The following is a 16599-nucleotide window of genomic DNA, read 5'->3' on the forward strand; positions in this document are numbered from 1 at the left end:
AACTGGTAATGTTAAGGTTAGACGTTGGTTGAGGACAGGAAGGCCAGATAAATGGTTTATTGACCTTCTGCTACAACCAGTAGTGGATTGCTTCAGACAACTATAAGACCTAGGCTATACATATGGGTCTGGTGGTGCCTGGTTAGCCTTTCCAGAGTCCCATTTGGCCCAACTCATCTCTCCAGTGGGGTAAAGAGGGTCTTCCTCTCTCAACATGCTTCATGTGCTGACAGACACCAGAGAACAATCACAGTATTCACAAAACCATAGAGCAAAGGAGGCCCCATAACGGAAACCAGTCTGAACTCACTACCTGCTGCCAATAGAAAGACTGAAATCATATGTGTTGTTATGCATGCGACTCCTATGGACACAGAGAGGAGAAGTACTCTTATCTCATTATGACGTGAAAGATAGGCCGAGTTACTGTCTGTTATGACAATATCAATGTAACACTAACAATATTATTTGATTATTGAGGCTTTATAATATGTGTTGCTTTATGTCAATGCAAAACAGTGATATAAACTATATTCATATTAAGAAACAGATTTGCCTCTACAATGTTGTTCTCAACTGTCAGTATTTTCCAAAGTAGATCTCTAACACTGGCTTGAACTTGTAACAGGACTTGAACCTTCAACCTTTAATCATGTGGCATGTTCTGTTTAACCCCCTCAATTGGCAGCATGCCCAGTAGCACACTGCACCCAGAGGGATGCCTCACTATCAATCGGTCTTTCTCAATACTCTTTTGATTGTGTCCTTTTCTCCCACATACTCAACTATTCTCATTCATCCACTGTATTAAACCCTTCAATTAAAACTCCTAGTGAATGATCATTACATTCATTACAATACATGTATTACTTTATTCTCCATAGATAGCGTGCTCTATAGTATTATGGGTGGGTGTAATGCAATGCAAGTTGGTTCTGTGCAGCCCCAGAATTGATTAGGCAGACTTTTACATTGTATCTGGTGACTGAGCGGAGAAGCTCGGGCTCAGGGCAGATAAAGCGACAGATAAACCCGTGTTTGGAGAGGAAGAGGAGGGGAGGGGGGGGGGGGGGGGGGGTGAGGGGACAGCAGGAGGTTTGGCATTGAGCTTCTGCAATGGAGCAGCATCGCGCTGACCAGGCTAGCCCGCCAGAGAGGACGGATGGACAGAGTGGTGAAAGGATAGTGCTGTGCTCAGGGGCTTTTCCCTCTCATCCTTTCATACGCTGCAAACAAAACGCTGGCAGTAACAGATTCTGCCGCTTTCCATGATCTGCTTGTCTTGCTGCGCCTGCTGTCGAATGTATAAGAGCTGCCCTTATCCATGGTGGAGCAATAGCTGGTCAGTTAGCCTACTCTTTCCATCCCATCCCTATATGCACTATGTAGCTTACCCCTTACCGGAGTGCTTATACTACAGTACCATTAGACTAAAAATACATTGATTTTGGGTGAGCCACATGTTATAAATGACCATGTGTATTCAAAGGAAAGGGATGTTTTATTTTTATGATAAAGATCAGTGTAACTCTAAACTATTCTCTCATGCCAGTCAGCTGCACACTTAAATGTCATTTCCAAGCCACCTTTGGAGAAATGAAGGAAATTCAGTTGTGCACGTTGGATGCTATCACCAACAATTTTAGTGAGTTGGCAAACAACTGAAATAATCGAAGAACACTGAATTCTGTATTATCTCAAAGTCTGAGATGACCGAATGTGTTAAAACCAAGCAGAGACAGAATCATTAGATCATTTGTTTTGGTACTGTCCACCGGGTTTGGCCGGTGTAGGCCGTCATTGTAAATAAGAATTTGTTCTTAACTGACTTGCCTAGTTAAATAAAGGTAAAATAAAAAAATAAAAAAATATATAGCTTGTTTTTGGTCGCAGTTCCAGGAATGCCTGAATAATTGCAACATTTACCTGGAGCTAACTCTGCAAATAGCACTGCAGGGAGATTTGAAAAGTCACAGTCTATCGATCAATAATATAATAATACTTTTAGCAAAAATGTTCATCTTTAATTTACAATCTGTAGAAACTATGAGAATAGAAAGGTTCAGAACTTTTTTGAAACATCACAGCACAGTTGAAAAATATATGGCAAATATAAATAAAAAATGGATGGCGTTAAGAGATAGATGGGAGGGGTTAAGTGGAGCTGAAGGGTGGCATTAAAAACAACAAGATAACTAATGTAAAATATACTGTGTCTGTAAAATGTATTTAGGCTCAGAACTTTTGTGAAAGAGCACAGTTAAAAATATATGGCAAATAGAAATCAAACTGGATGGTCTTCAGAGATAGATGGCAGGGATTGAGTATAGCTGAAGGATGGGATTAAAAACAAACAGAAGATAACTAAATAGAAGCCTAAGTGTAGTACAAGCCAAAGTGTTGTTTTCCATTAGTTTACTCCAATTAGGGGAGGGGTGGTAGGGTTAGGGGAAAATAATAAAGGAAAACATATTTAAAAAATATATATTAAAAAATATATATATGAGGGATTGGAAATGATGCAGAAAATTACATTGATGGAAGCTACAATCTATCTGGCAATATTAAAGCTGATCTTTCTTCTTGGCCTGTAGGCCTTGGTAAGGCAAAGACAGACCAGGCTCAGAATGAACTCGTTGGGTGGTGGGTTGCTGTATCTCTTTTGTGGTCTATGCATTCTGCCTCCCTCCTGGCCTGCGTTGGTAAGCCCTCTATTGTGGGTGTAAGCCTGTTTTACAGAGAATGTGGTTAAAACCTGCTAGCGAGGGGAATTTATCTTCTATCACCTCTCTGCTTCAGACTGCTGACACCAACACAACAAACCAATCCACAGCCCCTCTCTCTACCATCCAACCAATAGCTCGCTACCATCTATCTCCTACTCTCCAATATCAGCTCTAACACTATGTGATAGAAACACACTCTACATCACACAGAAGCCTGGACAATCTCCTACTCTCCTCAATACCAGCCCTGGGCTGCCTCACAGGCACTACACTGTGGTAGAAATACTCATTACAACTCTCACTACAGCACAGACAGAAGCCTGGAGAACTGAGTAGAACATACATGGCTGTAGATGAGTAATATAATGCACTGAGTGTACAAAACATTAAGGACACCTGCTCTTTCAATGACATAGTGTGATGAGGTGTGAATGAAGGAGTCAGGCACAGGAGGTAAAACACCGAAGTCCAGAGTTTATTCCGTTTACATAAATAAAATGCACCCAGCGTCAATACGAAACTATCACAAGGGAAATATTCCACCTTGGCAATAACAAATGTAAGAGTAGCTCAACCGAGCTACTCGCTCTCACAATGAAACAATCACTCACAAAGACAAGGGGAACAGAGGGAACACTTATACACATACTAATTAGGGGATTGAGCACCAGGTGTGTGTGATTGACAAGACAAGACATGACAAGTGGAGTGATGAGAATGGGATCGGCAGTAGCTAGTAAGCCGCTGACGACGAACGCCGAAACCTGCCCGAACAAGGAGGGGAGGCAGCCTCGGCGGAAGTCGTGACAGTACCACCCCTTGACGCGCGGCTCCAACAGTGCGCCGACCCCGGCCTCGGGGATGGCTAGGAGGACGCGGAGCAGGGCGAGTCGGATGGCGACGGTGCAAATCCCTCAACAGGGAGTGATCGATGATGTCCCTCCTTGGGACCCAGCACCGTTCCTCCAGACCGTATCCCTCCCACTCCACGAGATACTGAAGGCCCCCCACCCGACGCCTCGATTCCAGTATGGAACGGACCGAGTACGCCGGGGCCCCCTCGATGTCCAGAGGAGATGGAGGAACCTCCCGTACCTCAGACTCCTGGAGCGGACCAGCTACCACCGGCCTGAGGAGAGACACATGAAACGAGGGGTTAATACGGTAATCAGGGGGGAGTAACAACCTGTATGTAACCTCGTTTATCCTCCTCAGGACTTTAAACGGCCCCACAAACCGCGGGCTCAGCTTCCGGCAGGGCAGGCGGAGGGGTAGATTCCGGGTCGAGAGCCAGACCCGATCCCCCGGTCTGAAAACCGGGGCCTCCCTGCGGTGGTGGTCAGCGTTCGCCTTCTGACGACGCACGGCGCGCTGGAGGTGAATGTGGGCAGCGTCCCAAGTCTCCTCCACGTGCCGAAACCAGTCATCCACTGCAGGAGCCTCGGTCTGGCTCTGGTGCCACAGTGCCAGGACCGGTTGGTAACCCAAAATACATTGGAAGTGTGTTAGGTTAGTGGAGGAGTGTCGGAGAGAGTTCTGAGCGTATTCTGCCCATGGCAGGAACACCGACCACTCCCCCGGGCGGTCCTGACAGTAGGTCCGCAGTAACCTACCCACATCTTGATTCACCCTTTCCACCTGCCCATTACTCTCGGGGTGAAATCCAGAGGTCAGGCTGACCAAGACCCCCAGACGTTCCATGAATGCCTTCCAGACTCTAAACATGAACTGGGGACCTCGGTCGGACACTATATCCTCTGGTACCCCATAGTGCCGGAAGACGTGAGTAAACAGAGCCTCCACTGTTTGTAGGGCCGTGGGGAGACCGGGCAGAGGAAGGAGGCGGCAGGACTTCGAAAAGCGATCCACAATGACCAGGATAGTGGTGTTACCTTGGGAGAGGGGAGGATCAGTAAGAAAATCAATACTAAGGTGAGACCATGGTCGTTGTGGAACTGATAAAGGTTGTAGCTTACCCGCTGGGAGGTGCCTAGGTGCCTTACTCTGGTCGCACACTGAGCAGGAGGAAACATACACCCTCACGTCCTTAGCCAAGGTGGGCCACCAGTACTTCTCGGTCAGGCAGCGCATTGTACGACCGATACCTGGATGACCAGAGGAGGGTGTCGTGTGTGCCCAGTAGATCAGACAATCACGGATAAGCGCAGGCACGTATTGCAGCCCAGCTGGACACTGCGGTGGAGATGGATCTGTGCGTAATACCTGCGCTATATCCGCGTCCATCGCCCATACTACCGGTGCCACAATGCATGAGACCGGGAGTATTATTGTCTCTGGGCCTCTCCTCTGTGTCATACAGCCGAGACAGTGCTTCTGCCTTCACGTTCTTCGTACCCGGAATGTATGAGAGTGTGAAATCAAACTGGGTGAAGAAGAGGGCCCACCTGGCCTGGCGAGGATTCAGCCTCCTCGCTGCCCGAATGTACTCCAGGTTACGGTGGTCTGTCCAGACGAGGAAAGGGTGTTTCGCCCCTTCGAGCCAATGCCTCCACACCATCAAAGCTTGGACAACAGCCAGCAGCTCCCGATCACCAATGCCGTAGTTTTGCTCCGCCGAGCTGAGCTTCTTCGAAAAGAAGGCACAGGGGCGGAGCTTGGGTGGCGTGCACGAGTGTTGGGATAAGACAGCGCCTATCCCTACCTCGGACGCATCCACCTCCACTACGAACGGTAGTGATGAATCGGGGTGAGCCAGTACTGGGGCTGAGGTGAACAGACCCCGCAATCTACTGAAGGCCAAATTAGCCTCAGAAGACCAGCGGAGCCGGGACGGCCCACCCTTCAACAAGGAGGTAATGGGAGCTGCGACCTTGCCAAAGCCCTGAATAAACCTCAGATAGTAGTTGGCAAAGCCAAGGAAGCGCTGCACCTCCTTCACCGTGGTTGGAGTCGGCCAATTACACACGGCTGAAATGCGATCTCCCTCCATCTCCACACCTGTGGTAGTAATGCGGTATCCGAGGAAGGAGATTGACTGCTGGAAAAACTCACACTTCTCTGCCTTGGCATAAAGATCATTCTCCAGCAGTCGGACCAGTACCTTGCGAACCAGGGACACATGCTCGGCGCGCGTAGCGGAATACACCAGGATGTCATCGATGTAGACCACCACACCGCGACCAAGCATGTCCCGAAACACCTCGTTCACAAAGGACTGGAAAACGGTTGTGCTGAATGCGGTTTTCCACTCATCCCCTACCCGAATATGCACCAGGTTGAAGGCACGCCTGAGGTCTAATTTGGTGAAAAAACGGGCTCCATGCATTGACTCAATCACTGAAAGAATGAGGGGAAGAGGATAACTAAATCGTACAGTCACCTTATTCAGTGGTCGATAATCAATGCACGGGCGTAAACCGCCATCTTTCTATTTCACAAAGAAGAAACTCGGGGAAGCAGGTGAAGTGGAGGGACGTATATACCCCTGGCGCAGGGACTCGGTGATGTATGTTTCCATAGCCTCTGTTTCAGCCTGCAACAGGGGATACACATGACTCCTGGGAGGTACAGCGTCTACCCGAAGGTTTATCGCGCAATCCCCCTCCCGATGAGGGGATAATTTAGTCGCTTGCGTCTTGGAAAACGCGAGCGCCAGATCATAGTATTCGGGGGGAATGCGCGCGGTGGGAGTACCGTCTGGACTTTCCACCGTGGTCGCACCAACGGAAACACCTAGACACCTACCCGGACACTTACGCGACCACCCCGTTAGAACCCTCTGCGGCCATGAAAAAGTGGGGTTGTGAAGGGCTAACCACAGAATACCTAAGACTACAGGGTAAGCAGGAGACTCAATAATCAAAAAAGTGATCTGCTCAACATGCGTCTCCTGTGTAATCATGGTGACTGGTACAGTAACCTCCTTAACCAACCCGGACCCTAATGGCCGACTATAAAGTGCTCTGATGGGGCATGGAATGGATAGGGGAACCAATGAAATGCCTTGACGGCGTGCAAATGCCCTGTCCATAAAGTCCCAGCTGCGCCTGAATCGACTAGCGCCTTACACTGGGAAACTACCAGGTGATCAGGAAAGGAGATAGATAAGGTACAGTGCGCCGCAAAGGGCTCTGAACTATTTTGGGTGTTCGTTACCTGGGGTGATGCGTGAGTACCCTGCCTACCGCCTCCAGACCCAAAGGAACGTTGACTGCGATGTGAGGTGGATTGTCCCTTCGTGCCACCAGAGTGGCACTGTCGCCGTCCTCCTGCGCTCTCTCGACCGGCAGCTCCCCCCAGCTCCATCTGCTCGGGTCAGAGTCGTCCGGAGTGGGAATGGGCAGACCCCTACCAGGACGTCCTCTGGCTGCTAGCAGATTGTCCAGCCGGATGGCCATGTCCACCAGTTGGGAGAACGATAGCATTGCATCACGGCAGGCTAGCTCCCGTCGGACGTCCTCCCTTAGGTGGCACCGGAAATGGTTGATCAGGGCCCGCTCGTTCCACCCGGACCCCGCTGCCAGCGTCTGGAACTCCAGCGCGTAGTCCTGTGCGGTCCTCGTCCCCTGCCTCTGATGGACCAGTCGTTCGCCCACCCTCAGGCGGGTGATCGAAAACGGCCCGAAAGAGGCGAGCAAACTCCCCGTAGTCCTCCAACGCAGCACCTCCCTCGTTCCACACCGCGTAGGCCCACTCCAGGGCTCTCCCACAAAGGCAGGAAACGAGGACGGATACCTTCTCCCGCTCCAGTGGCGCCGGCCTGATGCTGGAGAAATATAACTCTAGTTGGAGCAGAAATCCCTTACATCGCGCTGCCGTCCCATCAAACGCCGGTGGCCGGGATATCTGGATGCCTCCAGGGGCTGGGGTGTAGGTGGCTGGATCCGGTTGACCAGCTGGTCTCGATAGATCGGGTCCTCTCCTCTCCAGGCATTGTACTACCTGTGTCTCCCGAGTGGCGCAGTGGTCTAAGGCACTGCATCGCAGTGCTAGCTGTTCCACTAGAGATCCTGGTTCGAATCCAGGCTCTGCTGTAGCCGGCCGCAACCAGGAGACCAATGTGCGGCGCACAATTGGCCCAGCGTCGTCCAGGGTAGGGGAGGGAATGGCCGGCAGGGAGGTAGCTCAGTTGGTAGAGCATGGCGTTTGCAACGCCAGGGTTGTGGGTTCGATTCCCATGGGGTATGAAAATAAAAAAGAATAATGTATGCACTAACTGTAAGTCGCTCTGGATAAGAGCGTCTGCTAAATGACGTAAATGTAAGAACCCGATCCATCGCTTTGCCCAAGGTGGCCAGCATCGAGGAATGCTCCTGGACCCTTGCCACAACTCCAGGCATGCGGTCTTCTCCTGCTGACTCCACTCAGTGTGTGAGTGATTCTGTGATGAGGTGTGAATGAAGGAGTCAGGCACAGGAGGTAAAACTCCGAAGTCCAGAGTTTATTCTGTTTACATAAATAAAATGCACCCAGCGTCAATACGAAACTATCACAATGGAAATATTCCACCTTGGCAATAACAAATGCTCAACCGAGCTACTCGCTCTCACAATGAAACAATCACTCACAAAGACAAGGGGAACAGAGGGAACACTTATACACATACTAATTAGGGGAATGAGCACCAGGTGGAGTGATGAGAATGGGATCGGCAGTAGCTATTAAGCCGCTGACGACGAACGCCGAAACCTGCCCGAACAAGGAGGGGAGGCAGCCTCGGCGGAAGTCGTGACACATAGACTGACCAGGTGAATCCAGGTCAAAGCTATGATCACTTATTGATGTCACTTGTTAAATCCATTTCAATCAGTGTAGATGAAGGGTTAGGAGACAGGTTAAAGAAGGATTTTTAAGCCTTGAGACAATTGAGACAAGGATTGTGTATGGGTGCCATTCAGAGGGTGAATGGGCAAGTCTAAAGATTTAAGTGCCTTTGAACGGGGTATGGTAGTAGGTGCCAGGCACACCGGTTTGTGTCAAGAACTGCAAGAGGCATTGTGACTCTGGTGGGAGTGCTGATCTAGGATCTGTTACTCATTATGCAAAACTGATCCTAGATCAGCAGTCCCACTGAGATGCTTTTTGAATATGGGCCCAAGTGCCTTGCCTGGGAGGGAGGTGACTGTAAGGATGCTTATCTTTGAACTGTGGAAATTCCAGATGGCAGTTGGTCAAGTTATACAGTTGTTTTAATCCCTGTCTTAATCATCTTGGTGTTGATTTTATATCTGTTTTGTGTGTTTCTTTGTCTGAAAGAGGAAATTAATCCAAAAGTCAAGAAAGAGTCAAATGATTATATTGTTTAGAAGACATACAAATAATGTTACATGCAAGAGGAGTGTTGCCTATACAGTTGAAGTCGGAAGTTTACATACACCTTGGCCAAAAACATTTAAACTCAGTTTTTCACAATTCCTAGCATTTAATCCTAGTAAAAATGCCCTGTCTTAGGTCAGTTAGGATCACCACTTTATTTTAAGAATGTGAAATGTCAGAATAATAGTAGAGAATGTTTTATTTCAGCTTTTATTTATTTCATCACATTCCCAGTGGGTCAGAAGTTTACATACACTCAATTAGTATTTGGTAGCATTGCCTTTAAATTGTTCAACTTGGGTCAAACGTTTCGGGAGCCTTCCAGAAGCTTCCCACAATAAGTTGGGTGAATTTTGGCCCATTCCTCCTGACAGAGCTGGTGTAACTGAGTCAGGTTTGTAGGCCTCCTTGCTCACACACACTTTTTCAGTTCTGCCCACAAATTTTCTATAGGATTGAGGTCAGGGCTTTGTGATGACCACTCCAAATACCATGACTTTGTTGTCCTTAAGCCATTTTGCCACAACTTTGGAAGTATGCTTGGGGTCATTGTCCATTTGGAAGACCCATTTGCGACCAAGCTTTAACTTCCTGACTGATGTCTTGAGATGTTGCTTCAATACATCCACATAATTTTCCTTCCTCATGATGCCATCTATTTTGTGAAGTGCACCAGTCCCTCCTGCAGCAAAGCACACCCACAGCATGATGCTGCGACCCCCGTGCTTCACGGTTGGGATGGTGTTCTTCGGCTTGCAAGCACTCCCTTTTTCCTCCAAACATAACGATGGTCATTATGGCCAAATAGTTCTATTTTTGTTTAATCAGACCAGAGGACATTTCTCCAAAAAGTACGATCTTTGTCTCCATGTGCAGTTGCAAACCGTAGTCTGGCTTTTTTATGCCGGTTTTGGAGCAGTGGCTTCTTCGTTGCTGAGCGGCCTTTCAGGTTATGTCGATATAGGACTCGTTTTTACTGTGGATATAGATACTTTTGTACCTGTTTTCTCCAGCATCTTCACAAGGTCCTTTGCTGTTGTTCTGGGATTGATTTGCACTTTTCGCACCAAAGTACATTCATCTCTAGGAGACAGAACGCGTCGCCTTCCTGAGCGGTATGACGGCTGCGTGGTCCCATGGTGTTTATACTTGCGTACTATTGTTTGTACAGATGAACGTGGTACCTTCAGGCGTTTGGAAATTGCTCCCAAGGATGAACCAGACTTGTGGAGGTCTACAAAAATTTTTCTGAGGTCTTGGCTGATTTCTTTTGATTTTCCCATGATGTCAAGCAAAGAGGCAATGAGTTTGAAGGTAGGCCTTGAAATACATCCACAAGGACACCTCCAATTGACTCAAATGATGTCAATTAGCCTATCAGAAGCTTCTAAAGCCATGACATAATTTTCTGGAATTTTCCAAGCTGTTTAAAGGCACAGTCAACTTAGTGTATGTAAACGTCTTACCCACTGGAATTGTGATACAGTGAATTATACGTGAAATAATCTGTCTGTAAACAATTGTTGGAATAATTACTTGTGTCATGCACAAAGTAGATGTCCTAACCGACTTGCCAAAACTATAGTTTGTTAACAAGAAAGTTGTGGAGTGGTTGAAAAACGAGTTTTAATGACTCCAACCTAAGTGTATGTAAACTTCAGACTTCAACTGTATATTCATACGGTTTAAGGGGGCACTTTTGTCATGACAGCAAGGTGAAGGTGCTCTCTACTCAATTAGCACAACAGAATCATTCAGAATCAACTGTCACGCCCTGGCTCTAGGGACTCTTTTATGTTGAGCCAGGGTGTGTAGAGTCTATGTTTTGTGTTCATTGTTTCAGTTTCTAGTTCATGTGTTTCTATGTTGGCCGGGGTGGTTCTCAATCAGAGGCAACGTGAATCAGCTGTTGCTTGTTGTCTCTGATTGGGGACCATACTTAGGCAGCCATTTGGCACTTGTGTTTTGTGGGATCTTGTTCCGTGTTGGTTTGTGTATGTACCCAAGGACTTCATGTATCGTTTTGTTGTTTTTGTTCGTGTGGTGAATATAATAATAAAGTATGTTCGCATTCCACGCTGCTCATTGGTCCAATCCTTTCGACGATCGTGACAGAAGATCCCACCATAACAGAACCAAGCAGCGTGTCCAGGAGCAGACAGCCTGGACTTGGGAGGAGATATTGGACGGGAAAGGGTCCTGGACTTGGGAGGAGATCCAGGCCGGTATGACTCGCCGTCCGTGGGAGGAGACGGTGGAGGCGCGCCGTAGAGAGGAGCAGCGGCACCAACCGGGCCGACGTCGGACACGCAAGAGGCAACCCCAAGAAATGTTTAGGGGGGGGGCACACGGCATGGACGACGGGGCTGCTGGAGGCAGCTACAGGGCGAGTTTGGGGATTAGGAGAGGAGGCCACCGGGTTTGGGGGGCCGGAAGGGAGGTTGGCGGAGCCTAGAGGTAGAGCAGAGCCATCTCCCCGTACTCAGGCTAGGCAGCGTGAGACTGGGCAGGTTCCGAGATATGCGGAGCTGCGTACTGTGCCGCGAGTGGTCCGGCACAGTCCGGTACGTCCTGTGCGAGCACCACGCACGTGTCGTGCTAAGGTGGGCATGCAGCCAGGACGGAGTGTGCAGGCTCAACGCTCGTGGCCTCCAGTACCCCTCCTCGGTCCCGGATATCCTGCGCCAGTGTCACGTGCTGTTGTGCCAGTACGTGTACACAGCCCTGTACGTCCTGTGCTGATGCCTCACACAGAGTGTGTTAAGATAGGCATTCACCCAGGACAGGTTGTGTCAGCTCTTCGCTCCAGACCTCCAATCCGTCTCCACAGCCCGGTCCGGCCTGTTCCTGCCCCTCGCACCAAGCCAATGGTGCGCGTCGCCAGCCCAGCCTGGCCTGTTCCTGCTCCCTGCACCAAGCCAATGGTGCGCGTTGCCAGCCCGGCCCAGCCTGTTCCTGCCCCTCGCACCAAGACTATGGTGCGCGTCGCCAGCCCGGTCCGGCCTGTTCCTGCTCCCCGCACCAAGCCTATGGTGCGCGTCGCCAGCCCGGCCCGGCCCGTTCCTGCTCCCCGCACCAAGTCAGTGGTGCGCGTCGTCAGCCCGGCCCGGCCCGTTCCTGCTCCCCGCACCAAGCCAGTGGTGCGCTTCGTCAGCCCGGCCCGGCCCGTTCCTGCTCCCCGCACCAAGCCTGTGGTGCGCATCGTCAGCCCGGTCCGGCCCGTTCCTGCTCCCCGCACCAAGCCAGGGGTGCGCGTCGTCAGCCCGGTCCGGCCCATTCCTGCTCCCCGCACCAAGCCTGTGGTGCGCATCGCCAGCCCGGTCCGGCCCGTTCCTGCTCCCCGCACCAAGCCAGGGGTGCGCGTCGTCAGCCCGGTCCGGCCCATTCCTGCTCCCCGCACCAAGCCTGTGGTGCGCGTCGTCAGTCCGGCACAGCCCGTGCCCGTTTCACCGGTGCCTGGTCAGGTACCGGTCAGCTGCTCCACACCGGAGCCTAAGCAATCCGCTCCACCGATGTCCAGTCCAGCTCCAGCCAGCGGGGCCAGACCAGACCAGGGCCACTACGGGGGGGTTATTAGAGGGTGGTGGTCACGCCCGGAGCCGGATCCGCCTCCGAGGAGGAATGCCAACCCGGCCCTCCCCTGTTCGGTTTATGTTGGCGCGGTCGCAGTCCGCGCCTTTGGGGGGGGTACTGTCACGCCCTGGCTCTAGTGACTCTTTTATGTTGAGCCAGGGTATGTTTTGTGTTCATTGTTTCAGTTTCTAGTTCATGTGTTTCTATGTTGGCCGGGGTGGTTCTCAATCAGAGGCAACGTGAATCAGCTGTTGCTTGTTGTCTCTGATTGGGACCCATACTTAGGCAGCCGTTTGGCACTTGTGTTTTGTGGGATCTTGTTCCGTGTTGGTTTGTGTATGTACCCAAGGACTTCACGTATCGTTTTGTTGTTTTTGTTCGTGTGGTGAATATAATAATAAAGTATGTTCGCATTCCACGCTGCGCATTGGTCCAATCCTTTCGACGATCGTGACATCAACAGAATCATTCCGACTTCAACTGTATTTGATGATGATGATGAAGTCATTGAGGCAGGGCTAGTTAAATGGAATCAGCTGGGTAATAAGGGCATATATGATGCCGATACACAAAACCAATGAAACCAACTACGCCGTAAGTGTTGAATTCAAATCCATAACACTAGATCTAAGTAACAATTACGGAATTATTGGACCTAGTCATACCAGGAACAGTGACTATGGTAACATAACACAAAGTCACAAATAACATTAAAAACTCTGGTGACTAACACCTTTCAGACTTTGACATCCACGCTCACTCAATTCCATGGAAAATATTTAGGATAGCCGAGTAGTTCTTGGGAAAAACCTCAATTCCATTTCCTTGATTCCTTGCGTCCTCTCTCCCATTGGATGAGGTCAGAGGTCTCTGACAGAGTTGATAAAAGCTGCTGTTGCGGAAAGCCTGCAGTTATGTTTTAGTTTAGCTTCAAACTCGGTTACATTGTCCTTGAACCCTACTTACAGATGTAGGATCTTAATTTAATCACTCTTTTCTTTCTGAGGATTTTCCTGCACAGCAGGAAATGCAAACATGTAGTGTATTCAAGGTTTAAAAAGGCTTCTAAAGTCAGTAATTTACACTTTAAAATGTCAGATTTGATTTGCCCAAACAAAAAATGTATCAACCCCTACAAAATATGTCCATTAAATATAATCCACATAATAATTCACGTTTCCTGTTGCTGCAGGATTATTTTCCTGCTGTAACAAACTGGCTCAAATTAAGATCCTACAGCTGTACATAAGGACTACATAAGACTGTCATAGCCATGACATGACAGATGTCATAAACAGTCATGACAACTCTTTTATAGTTAAAAGGAAAATACATCTGAGTGAAGGTGGGTTGGTTTATATAGCCACGGGACTTACAGGAAATACATTTATTGTGCAACTAAGAATAATTATGACTTGTGAAGCATTCTGATTATACTGCACACTCACTTAATTTGCTCACAACAAATTTAAAAAAAGAAGCGAGAATGCTTCCGAATACGTGTTTGAGCAAAATATCAAGATACCTTTTCACAGTTGAGAATAAGACAGAATATATCATGGAGTATGAAATTCCCTTAGAGATAACAAAAGCGCTATTGGTCACTTAAAGGTAAAGTAGTAAAAATGACAGAGAAATAACAAAGCATTGAATAGAAAAATATGTTGTTTTGTATAATACATATACTATCATAATAGCAACCTATATTCTTGTGTCTACTCATCTAAACAACTATATTTCATCCCGTCACCAGAAAATACACCAAACAATCAATGATTTAATACCACTATATTCTTTGATTGTGTAGGTTGTCATGGAATAATGTATAAGATGCCATGTAAAATCAATAATCTCTGTGTTACTGACATTTACACTAGGTAAAACTAAGTTATTTACAATCAAATTAATACTTAAAAATGTAAAGATATTTTGATTTTAAGCATCAGAGATCCAAACAGAATAAAGAGTATTTTTTGTGAGGGGTCTGTAAGTGCGGAAGTCCCCTTGTAATCTACTAGAATATGAGGAATGTATAATTTGTACATACAAACAAACAATGATAAATCATCAAACTACTACATATTGAACCATCATATTGACAACTAATAATGATGCTGGTGTATTAAAGAAACACTTCACCTATTTCTAACCTCATATTCATTATATCCAGCACCATAACAGTGTCTACATATGTGAAAAGGGTGTGTTTCTGAAATACGCCTTTAAATGGAAACAAAGGTTACTGTATAGAAAAGGTGTAGGTAAGTACTGTATGAACGCCCAACATGTACTTAATATGGTTGCGATCTGGTTTATTCCATTGTGTTAGAAAGCCTAAAAGTTTGTTCTCAGTCTCATACTGTAAGTAGCCTGGTTCCATATCTGTTTGTGCTGGTATATAGCTTACTCATATGGTCATTGTCTTGGCTATACTGTAATATTTATGTTGTCTGCAGAATGTGGTAGTCTTCCCTTAGTGTACATCTATCAGTCTCATATCCTTTATCCCAAAGAAGACAGACTCGTGACAGACTAAACAGATCAACACGCATGCGAGATTTGGTTCTGGGTGCCAAAATGAATCCCAATGTGATGAGAAGCCAGGCCACAGCCTTTGCAAGAGTTTTACTAAATAGATGATCGAATGGCTTTTAACACACTTCTATATCATAAACTAGGGCATTGGTTCCCAGATCTGGTGGTCCTCAGCAAGGAAAAAGTTGAGAATGGGAACCACTGAACTAGGGGAAAGGAGTGATAGGTAGAATGTCTGTGTCTCTCAGAACATCTTGTCTCTCTCAATACACCTTTACTCCACACACAGAGACGCATACAAAGCTCTCCCTCGCCCTCCATTTGGCAAATCTGACCATAACTCTATCCTCCTGATTCCTGCTTATAAGCAAAAACTGAAGCAGGAAGCACCAGTGATTCGGTTAATAAAAAAGTGGTCAGATGACGCAGATGCTAAGCTACAGGACTGTTTTGCTAGCACAGACTGGAACATGTTCCGGGATTCTTCAGACAGCATTGAGGAGTACACCACATCAGTCACTGGCTTCATCAATAAGTGCATCGATGATGTCGTCCCCACAGTGACCGTACGTACATACCCCAACCAGAAGCCATGGATTACAGGAAACATCCGCACTGAGCTAAAGGGTAGAGCTGCCGCTTTCAAGGAACGGGACTCTAACCCGGACGCTTATAAGAAATCCCGCTATGACCTCCGACGAACCATCAAACAGGCAAAGAGTCAATACAGGTCTAAGATTGAATCATACTACACTGGCTCTGACGCTCGTCGGATGTGGCAGGGCTTGAAAACTATTACAGACTACAAAGGGAAGCACAGCCGCGAGCTGCCCAGTGACACAAGCCTACCAGACGAGCTAAACCACTTCTATGCTCGCTTCGAGGCAAGCAACACTGAAGCATGCATGAGAGCACCAGCTGTTCCGGATGACTATGTGATCACGCTCTCCGTAGCCGATGTGAGTAAGACTTTTAAGCAGGTCAACATTCACAAGGCCGCAGGGCCAGACGGATTACCAGGACGTGTACTCCGAGCATGTGCTGACCAACTGGCAAGTGTCTTCACTGACATTTTCAACATGTCCCTGACTGAGTCTGTAATACCAACATGTTTCAAGCAGACCACCATAGTCCCCGTGCCCAAGAACTCTAAGATAACCTGCCTAAATGACTACCGACCCGTAGCACTGACGTCTGTAGCCATGAAGTGCTTTGAAAGACTGGTCATGGCTCACATCAACAGCATAATCCCAGAAACCCTAGACCCATTCCAATTTGCATACCGCCCCAACAGATCCACAGATGATGCAATCTCTATCGCACTCTACACTGCCCTTTCCCACCTGGACAAGAGGAACACCTACGTGAGAATGCTATTCATTGACTACAGCTCAGCATTCAACACCATAGTGCCCTCTAAGCTCATCACTAAGTTAAGGATCCTGGGACTAAACACCTCCCTCTGCAACTGGATCCTGGACTTCCTGAC

This window comes from Coregonus lavaretus (genome assembly GCF_964263955.1).
Source record: "Coregonus lavaretus genome assembly, chromosome: 22".
Lineage (NCBI taxonomy): Eukaryota > Metazoa > Chordata > Actinopteri > Salmoniformes > Salmonidae > Coregonus > Coregonus lavaretus.